The sequence below is a fragment of the Nuphar pumila genome, chromosome 12 (genome assembly GCF_984573655.1).
Source record: "Nuphar pumila chromosome 12, dmNupPumi1.hap1.1, whole genome shotgun sequence".
Taxonomy (NCBI): Eukaryota; Viridiplantae; Streptophyta; class Magnoliopsida; order Nymphaeales; family Nymphaeaceae; genus Nuphar; species Nuphar pumila.
This window is the reverse complement of record NC_143260.1, coordinates 37,643,045-37,654,011: the sequence shown is the minus strand read 5'-3', so window position 1 is coordinate 37,654,011 and position 10,967 is coordinate 37,643,045.

The following is a 10,967-nucleotide window of genomic DNA, read 5'->3' as shown; positions in this document are numbered from 1 at the left end:
AGAAAGCCCCAACTTTTCACCGGCAAGCAATTTGGCATTTCTCGGCATCACATTGGACATGTTTCCATCCCCATTGCAAGGCTCACAAACATACCCCAAGTGTCAAGGAGATCCTCACTTGGATGAGTTGGACTTTGGATCCTATCATGTCCAATGTGATGCATAAATAAGACCTCAAGGTCCAGCGTTCTTCAGTCATTCAAAGCCTTAACTATTGGGATTAACATGTGTCTAAAGTGATGAATTTGAGTTTAAAAAATTTAAGTTGACTTGGAGAGTACAATCAGCAAAACTAGAGATCCACTGCTGGGCTGGGTTGACCTAATCATGTGAATCATCAGCCCCGTGCTACAAACTCTTGTCATTCTAAACTCCAATTGAAGACTCCCAACTCTCAACAGACCAGACCCAGTGAAGCCCCACCTGACTTAGATTTGAGCATTTTCACCAGTTCAACCCTCCCTAGCTCACAGAGTTTTACACTGCAGGACAGCGCCAGTAAGTGCGGTAGGCAGAACCGGCGCGCGGCTAGGTTTCTGATCTTGGGGGTGGTTTCTTTGAGTAAATATAAAAAATAAAAAAAATCTCTAAAAGCCTCTCCTCATTCTCTTCTAGACTTGTTAAAACAAAGTACACTAGGACTTGAAAGTAGAAGAACAAAGAGGCCCAAGTCCAACCAACCCAATTGAAGCCTTCAAAGAGTACAGTTAAATGGATTTGAAGCATGCCTTTGTTACTTTGCACTTTACATAATGTTCTTTTCACTTTGGTCTTTTTTTTTTTGGGGCAGAGAAAGGTGGGTTAGGCAGACCCCTACCTGTTTATTAATTAGAAAAGTGGAAAACAAATTACAAAGAGGGAATCCAAGATCCTGATTCATGTCTGACCCAAAACTTTTCACGTCTAAGGTGGCCGCCCTTGCCGGAGTATGGGTAGAATCATTGCACTCACCACTTGCTGATTCTTCTTGGTTCGAGTCTTCCAAGCTCGAAGACGAATCCACTTGCACTAAGCTAGAAATGGGTTGATCAGTTTGATACTCCTAAAGAGAGAGGGATAGGGCCTGGTGGTCTGTGAGCATCAAATTATCCCAGTTTGTGACAACAGAGGAGTTTGGAGTATGGGTGTAACGGGCCTGATTTACCCGGATCCGACCCGAACCAAACCGTATAGGGTCCGGGTATGGTGATAATTAATAAGACTTTATTAAGACCCGAGTCCGGACCCGAATGTCCGATTAATACATGGACCTGAATACAACCCGAGTTCCAATTAAGACCTGTAATTTTTCAATGTAAAAATGATAAATATATATATATGATTTTACCGGGTTTGGTTCATGTAGTTTTTATCAGGTCCGGGTATGGTTTTTCTTATAGTGGACCCGATTTGATTAGAATCAAAATCCGACCCCATTGCAGTCAATGCCTCGGCCAATTCCGGCAATTGGCCGACCTCAGTTTTCCGTCCGGTGACCAAGATTGTGGGTGCAAGGCAAGGAGAGCAGTTGTGTAACCGAGAAGGAGGTCCAGTTGGCAACGTGCAATGCCAACTCGATTTTTGCTCTTGTGGGACCCACGTATGTTTCTCCCTCTATTATGGCGGAGGGAGTGAACGCCTCCCTGCCAATCTGGCGTTGACGATCAACGTGGACGTAAGGCAGGGAGGGAAGTTACGTAACTACCCTCCTCCGCAACTGAGTTTTGTGGACCAATTGGCATAGGATAATGCCAACTCTGCCACGCCAGCAGGGAACCCAGGACATGCTGATGTGGGGTCCACGTCCACGTATGCACCTCCCCTCCGTCGATCATTCCCCGCCTGGTTTCCTCTTTTCAGCTGTGCACGGGAGCCAACATACATGCACTCCGGACCACTCATCAGGGGAGGCGTTGGGGGTGTCAACCGGTCGGGTTTGGTTCGGACTCAGGTGGAATCAGACTTGAACCAGATTTTTAAGTATGGTATGAGGTTCGGATTCGAGTTTAATATACAAATGCACATTCGGGTTTTACTTAAAGGATCCAAATTTGAAAATAGCATGCTGGACTAGGATCAAATATGATCATATCCGATCCGTGTTTTCAGCCCCAACTGCAGGTCAAGACTAAGTTGATCAGGTTTTGAATATCAAGTGCATTTTTTCTATGTAATAAACAAAAATATGCTTCATTTTGGTCAATCATTAACTTGACCTACCCCCATGTGCATCCTTGGTAAATTCTAGACCCTTTATTGAGGACCTTATTTTTGTTTATAAGCTTATTACCGAGCGAGGCGCTCCACAAAAAAAAACTAAGTGTACGCCTCAATTTTAAAAAAAAAAAACTATAAAATAATATCTAAAATTATAAATAAAAAATACTTCTTTTTTCTTATTATATTATTATTATCATTATTTTATTATTACCATTTGATTTTAATCTTTAATGTCCTCCTCAAAAAGAATAAAGATTAGGATTCACTTTTTTCCAACCACTTCATTTTTTTAATTTGCATTGATGCATGAATTACATCAATCGTTATGACTGTCTTTATGTGGGGCCTACCATAGGCCCCATAATGTGACATAATGACTTAATGGTTGATGTTATCTTGGGGTCAAAGGCCTTGTTCGTCCATCTCTTGTGTCTTGTTCACAGTGGGAAAAGGAAGTCTTACCTAAAGTTGTTTGCCTTTGTTTATGTTTGGATAAAGTGTATTATGTGAAGCACATTAACTACACACACCCATAGTGACAAATTTTGCGAGATTTATGAAAATCTCGTGATAATATCGCGAGAAATTACCTGAATTTAAAACGGCAATTTCTTGCAAGATTTTTCAAAATATTATAAGATTTATTAAAAAACATAAATACAATAATTTAAATGCAATCTTTATGCTTTAAATGGCTATTTGTCGTGAAAAAACATGCATTTTTATTCTTAAAGGTTTTTTATTAATATTTTCTTATAAAATTTATTTTTTATTGCCGAGATTTTGCCAAAAAATGCAAGATTTATGAAAAAAAATCAAATTTTCACAAGTTTTTGAATTTTTAACTTTTGTCACTATGTACACACCCTAATATGACACTTTTTTTTTAATGACGAATAACCCTCACTGAGAACCAGGTCACTTAATGGACACACCTCCCTGCGAGGTAAACCCTGAGTGGAATCTCCCACCCTGAAGCCCTTACAAAGCCCCACCAGTTAAAGGCACCTGTACACCCTGAGAAAAATATTAATGACAATTTAAATGTTGTCAAGAATATTTTTCAGCCAAACAGCATTGTTTATGCAAAGAGAGAGCTATGAAAATTCCAATTAGTGTCGTATTAGATCAACTGTAGCAATAAGCGGGAAGCTTTCCCACCAACACCAAACATAGAAAAAAAAATCATGAAAAAGATTTTTTGGTTTGATTTTTTCTTTTGGGCCCATTTGCATTTCACGGAAAATAGGAATTTTTTGCAGAAAACCATAGGGGCCTGTGCCATTTTCACGGCCCCCACAATGCAACACAAACATGGGAGCAGCTCCCGACAAGCTGGACCTCCTTTCCACTGATTCAGTTCTCGTGGGGGTGGTCCGATTCAATTTCTACGGAAAAGGGCGTGCTTCAGTGACAAGCAAACGCGCCCTTAAGAAAAATGTTGCAGATTTGGAATGAAGCCATCATATTGGACACATTTTCTCTGTTTGTCTCATTTTGTATGCAGCTTTTGGAATTGTCTCATTAAACTGGTTGAGTTGTCCAGCAATAAGTAAGAAATCATGGCCATATCAGTAAAAAAAAGGGAAAAAAAAACTTAACCCTCTTGTAACGGGTCGGGTCCAAAACATATGGGTAATGATCTCATCCAGTATGGGCAGAGTGTCATTCCCACAGGTCTCATAAAGATAATGTTCTCATAAGAGGTACACTATGAGAGGTCCCTACACCATGGACCTTCTTCAAGGCTTTCACAAGTTGTGTATCCTGTTCATATGAGACATTGAAATGGATTGGATCCAATTGGAATTAGACCCAATCATCTTACAAATTGTAGAAGCCCTGTTGATTTATCTAAATAGCAAAAACTAATAAGGTCTCAACAAGGGAGATTCGTATGACTTTGAGAGATGCTGGGAAAGACATGTTTTTGTTTGTTAGTTTAGAAAATCAAACCAAATATCTATTGAAGTCGTGAATCTGGATCTTGATCCATATGATAGATAAATAACTTTGATTTGGATCAGACCCAAACTGTACCTACATAATCCAACCTGTTAACCTCAACAGTTGGGCAATCACCATCTCAATAGTTGGCTGCTTTATTCCCACTTCATGCTGCAATTGGTAAGGCCCTCAGCCCCACCCTACACAAAGGACATACTTTAAACAGAACAATAATGTGCTCTTTCAATTGGCCCTTTCTTATGGCTGCATTATCTTTTTTCAGGGTATCTTTTCAGATCATTTAGTGATGATGGGAGTGGTTAGGGTCCACACCACACAATGGAATGGCATCACTGGATCCTTCTGCCCTTATACCTTGCCCTAAAGTAGAACCTTTATCAGGACATGCCCTACAAGGATCATGCCCTTTGGATGGAAACCTTTCCAAAGGGTTTGACTTGGTGGGATGGGGCCTAGACCGTTTGACGGGCAGTCTAGGTTCAAATCACATCGGTGTCACCCCCCTCCATAAGCCCAAAAAATGGAAAAATATAATCAGATTCCTTTGGCATGTCTAACCTCGTTTGACGCTAGAGGTGTCCCATGATACTCTGATTCATATATATATATATATATATATATATATATATATATATATATATATATATATATATATATATATAGGGGTAGTTGTCTACTCTGTTTCATGCCTACTATCAGTGAATAGGGATTTCTGAGTTGTTTTTATAGAAATCTAACTTCACAGATGCGTTAATGCTTGGATCATGTTTTCCAATAATATATATATATATAGAGAGAGAGAGATCCTCCTTTGACCATCCATCACTATGAATTTTAGAACTCTTTTCTTTCTCACTTAATTATATCTAGTGTTGTTTTCACACCTCATTCAAAGGAACAAGGTATTCGGTGCAATTAGTATCGAAATCATAATCAAGTATTCTTTGGGTGTAGGTGGACCTAGCTAAGGATGGCAACTTCTACTGTAGACTATCATTGTGGGCCCCATGGTTTGGGTATTAGTGACACATCTTATGTCATGGCATGATGTTCTGATGAATGATATTGAATAAGTACCGCATTCTTGTCGACTGGAGCTTACAGAATTCACATCTGATAAATCGGTCAAATTTTAATAAGCCAGTATATCAAATGTGGATTACCCGGCCCATTATGAATAACTTGTATTGAGAATAATATATTTCATATAAGATACAAACAGCCAGTCTTTATACATATGATTTCCAGGTCAATAGTGTTATATAATTTTGCCTTCAATAACACCAAATATTAACTCTCTCTCTCTCTCTCTCTCTCTCTCTCTCTCTCTCTCTCTCTCTCTTCCCCGTGGTGCTTCTTGAGCATCAAAGAATTGAAAGCTCCTACCTTCCTCCACTTAAATAGGTAAACTTGTTGGAAAACGTAATAGGACAACATCTAAAGAATAATTTATAAACTTTATGAAATTCAAATACTACAAGGAATCTTATCATCATCAGAAAAAAAAAAGTTACAACATATAAACATCTTCCTCTAAAATCTTCGTCAGGAAAAAAGTTTCATCATGCTTTGTATGCAATTTGAAATCTTTGAACAATAAAATTTAAAGATATGTAAATTTTATATCTCGAAGAATGTCTTATCATAATCATTGACTTACTAAACAAGAATTTTTATATTTTTTAATATAATAATTATCTTTATGTTGTGTGACAACTTCTTAGGACAAGGGGTAAGCACATGTAGTTTGCGCTACCAGGACAATGATCATAAGCACGATAGACAGAGTCATTGCAAGTAGGCCTCTAACTTTGGAGGTAGTTTCTTCGTGTAAATATCAAAAAAATTTATATTTATATTTCAACAATGTAAGTCAAAATATATTTTTTTAATTATACATCAAATAATCATATATTTTTATATTGATGCGATTACAAATATTTTTCATTGCATCCAACTATTCTTTATCATTAAGTAAATCTATAAACTTGTCACATATAGCATACTCATATTTAAACTTATTAGTGATCATAAAATAACTTATAGATCAATACAAGCTCCCAATGACTCCTATGTTGATCCTTACACATCCAACTAAATATTTTGCCTCTTAAAATTCTAAATATCATTATTGAAAATAAATTATTCTAAATTCAAATAATTTATAATATTCTACATAATAAACTTATACAATTTATTAACATCTAATTTTCTTTTAATGAGATTAAATTAAATATAATCATGACATTTATAAACCCTCAAATTCTAAACAAAGAACTTTTTGTAATTTTACAATTTAAGAGAAAATATTAGTGCATATTTTTTTATATACAAGGTATTATTTTAAGATTTGAGATAAATGATATTATCCAAATCATCTTATCATTTTAATAAGAAAATATATTGAAACATTATAAGAATATAAACAATCAAGAATCTTGTTACCATATGACATAATTTAATTTCTTATATTATCGTATTCATATAAAAACACAGTAATAAAACTTTCATATAATATAATCATTCAATGATTTATAACTAACCAACATGATTCCTAGTGATGCAAACATTTTAAAGTTGTAAATCTGCTATATTTGATATATGAATTATTTATTTCCCAAAAATATATATATATATTAATTTGTTATTCAGGACATTATCCATTTTTACCTTATCATGCATATGCAAGAACATCAATAAGGGATATAGAAAAAAAGTGAGAAAAAAATTACATATAGTTTATTTGTAATCATAATGCAAATAATTTATTTCTTATTCTCATTATCTATGAGAAAACAATATAACATCCAAGACTCGAGTAAATCAATAGTGTTACTTATATCAGAAAACTCATGTTAATTTAAATGATATATAAGGTTTTGAATCCAAAACCTATAACAAGATAAAAAAGAGAAAAAAATCAAATAAAAGCAAATAAACAATTATTCAGTTGGATCTAAATATATGATTGATTTATATATTTATAAGATATCATAACATATAAAGTATAATTGAGGGATAAAAAATCCACTTAGACAATTATCCAATTTGCATTATATAAATTTTGCATTGGTAGTTATCTAACTACAATTGCAATCAAATGAATCATCTCATCATATCTTACTTATGCATAATATAAACACAAAATAATTTGTATCAACAATTAAGTAAGTTGATAAATACTTTATTTCAGTAATAGATCATCAAGTCACAAACTTGATCATGTTATATCACCTATTCGTATAATATGCAAGTACACGTGACATGAATTTAATCAATATGTTTATTACTGAATTATTATCATTGATGAAAAAGTCTATGCATCATGCTCTACAATTTAATGAGATACAAAAAAAATAAATTATTCAATATAACTTAATAAAGATAAAAATAAAGTATCTCTTTCTTGAAGACATATTTGAAAAATAAACAACCATGCATATTCAACCAGTATATAACTAAGTTTAATCTAATATTTATTATTAACTTTAATGATAAAATAAAAATATCAATAATTACATTATTATATTCAAACCATCACTAGAACATGTTACTCAAACTAATTATAACAACTCCAAGATGACTCAAATAACTTATGAAAAAAAGAAAAAGCCTTAAATACATAAACACAATAGTATCAAAAAAATATGGTAGCACAAGTCAATGTCTTATTACTTATTTTTATATTCATAATCCAATAAACGTCATGGTGACAAACAATATAAAAACATGTCATATTCCATAGAGCACAAATGCATACAAGTTTACAAAAAAAAACTTTAAGCATTAAGACGACTCATTTTCTTTATAATGATAATGAAGTATACTTTTAATAACAAAAAGAATCCATTAACCTTAAAAGGTAAAATATAATGGCATCATATCATTCAACATTCATTACATTACATAATTGATTAAGCCACAATAAAAAAATATCTATTACAAATTGCCTTTTCGATAAATGACAAAGGCTAGTTTTTATTACTATGAAATTTCATTAAAGTTTCTTATAAGATATTAAATCAAGCTATGATACCAATGTTGAAAAACTTGATAGGACAAGATATAAAAAATAACCTATAAAATTTATGAAATTTAAATACTATAAGGAATATTATCAATAGAGTATGACATATCCACATATGATTGTAATTAACTATAGAATTTTATTAATTTATTTTATAAGAAACAATCACATCTCATTTTTTATTCATTTGAAATAATCATAGTAATGAGATTAATTAGTTATACACTTATATGCATGATCCATATGATATGTCAATTTAAATATGCAAACAAAATCTCTATGACCAAATCGGTATTCTAAATTAGTATATATGATCATCAATAACCAATTGAAATATCTAAGTTTATATAGATAAATCAAAATTTAAATACTAGACACTTGCAATTAGAAACAAACATATAATCATAACCAAAAATCATAAATATGATTTTAATTAATATAAAAAATAAGATCAAGCTTATTTAAATAAGCAACTGAATCTGTTAGAACAGAAACCATTTGATTGTTATGAAACTTCAGACATAAGCGAGGATGAATTTTTTTTTGCTTAAAAATACAGAATTCAGATAATTGAATAAGATTTTCAATGCATAAAAAATCATTGAACTCTGATATACGATTATAAAGTTATGACTTCTGCAAATTGACTATGTAAAGTATTATTCGATTTTAGGTATGATCTGACCCAAATATATATATATATATATATATATATATATATATATATATATATATATATATATATATATATATATATATGATTCAAGCATAATTTTGAATAAATAATTTACATAAATCAATAATAACATCAATAAAAAGATTAAAAGAAAATGTACCTTTCACTAGACAAATATTTCAAATCCATGTTGATTGAAAAATAAAAAAAAAAGTAAAGCACAAGGTTAGATAAACTTACTTTAACTTGAACCACCATTAAAATATAATTGGGCTCAAGATTTTATATCTGCCCTAGTTTTAGGAGCACACTGAATGTGGCAGGTCTGAGCTTGACTCTTTGCTACATGACACAAGGCTACACAGAAGGATTTCTCTATTACTATTTTCTAGTGTGAGATCCTCTATTTATAGAGTTTGGGGACTTCAATCTCTCATTCAAAAAAGGAGTCTGAGTTGATGTCAGCCTCCAACTACACTTTCTTAATTGACAAAGTCATCTCTCATTAGATAATATTTTTAATTAAAATAAGAGTCTAAAATTTATAGAGATTTTAGAGATATCAAAACCAAATTTAACAAACACAATAATTATAAATATGTCCTAAAACAATATTTATAAAAAACTTGTTTGACAAATCACAACTTTGCCTCAATATATTCATATTCACTTATATACTTTTTTTGAACCACATTAAAAAATATACTAAAGGTCTGGCCTTAATATAATGTGCTCAGGCTAGTTACCATTACAAGTATCAGAAAAGTTTTGCTCACCCAATACATAAATATATAATACCAATATAGGATATGTTGATTGTCTAACACCAAAGTTTACGTAGTCAATCATATCTTAAAGGCTTATAACAAGTGAGGTTATTAAACATTGTCTCTCATTAGGGTTACCTATTATCGTGCATATCAAATTGTCTAACTAGCAGAGAAGCAATGTTGGGTCTACTGCAAATATATGTGTTGCATGCTCCACAGCTTCTATCAGGTTCTTGGGTGATTTTTCCCATATTTGCATCATAAGTAGGTCTATCTCTTGAAGGTCTCATTTTCAAGATACACTACTATAAAAAAAGAATAAGATATATTGCATCACCCCTACTTTCAAACTTATACCTCTAACCTGATTTGTGAGACATCAAAGGTAGTTTGTCCAAATTTTTGAGGTTGTAGTTTTTTTTATATCCAAATTGACACAAATTATATAAGTTTTTAGATGAGCTCTTCATGTAGCCAAAACTGGTAAAATCATGATAAGATTTTGCATAAGACATAGTTGCATGCAATAACATAACAACAGTGCATGAAAAAAATCATGGTTATATATCATTCAAACTTTGAATTCTAGATGGTCCAAATAGATCTGAATGTAAAAGTTCAAGAGGACGTTTTGTTGAAACTATATCTTTTGCTTTAAAAGAACTCTTGATTTGTTTACCCCTTTGACAAGCATCACATAAGTGATCCTTTTTATATGGTATTCTAGGTAGGCCTCTTACAAGATCATTCTTGGATAATTTTGAAATAATTTTAAAGTTAACATGTCCAAGTCTCTTGTGCCATAACCATTGAATTTCATTTGAAACAATAAGACATTTTTCATTAAAAGATGGTAATTCATCTAGATATAGTTCATACACATTGTTTCTTCTTTTAACTTTAAAAATGATCTTTTTAGATTGAAAATCAGAAATTAAGCATAAATCATTTTCAAAAGAAACATGAAAACCTTTATCACATAATTGACTAATAGATATTAAATTATGCATTAAACCATCTACTAAAAGAACATTTTCTATCAAGGGAAATTTTGGATTACCAATATTACCAATACCTATCACTTTTCCCTTGTTATTGTCACCAAAGGTGACGGTTCCTCTATCCTTATTTTGGAGGGTGGAAAATAACTCCGGCCTTCCAGTCATATGTTTGGAACAGCCACTGTCCAATATCCATTTGCTCCTTATGTTGTGTACCTACAACAAAATCAGAAAACAGAGCATTTGACCCCTTTCTATTTTCGGGTCCATGAGAGTTAGTCTTAGGAACTCATATCCATTTGGATTTTGGTTTCCTTTGATAATAA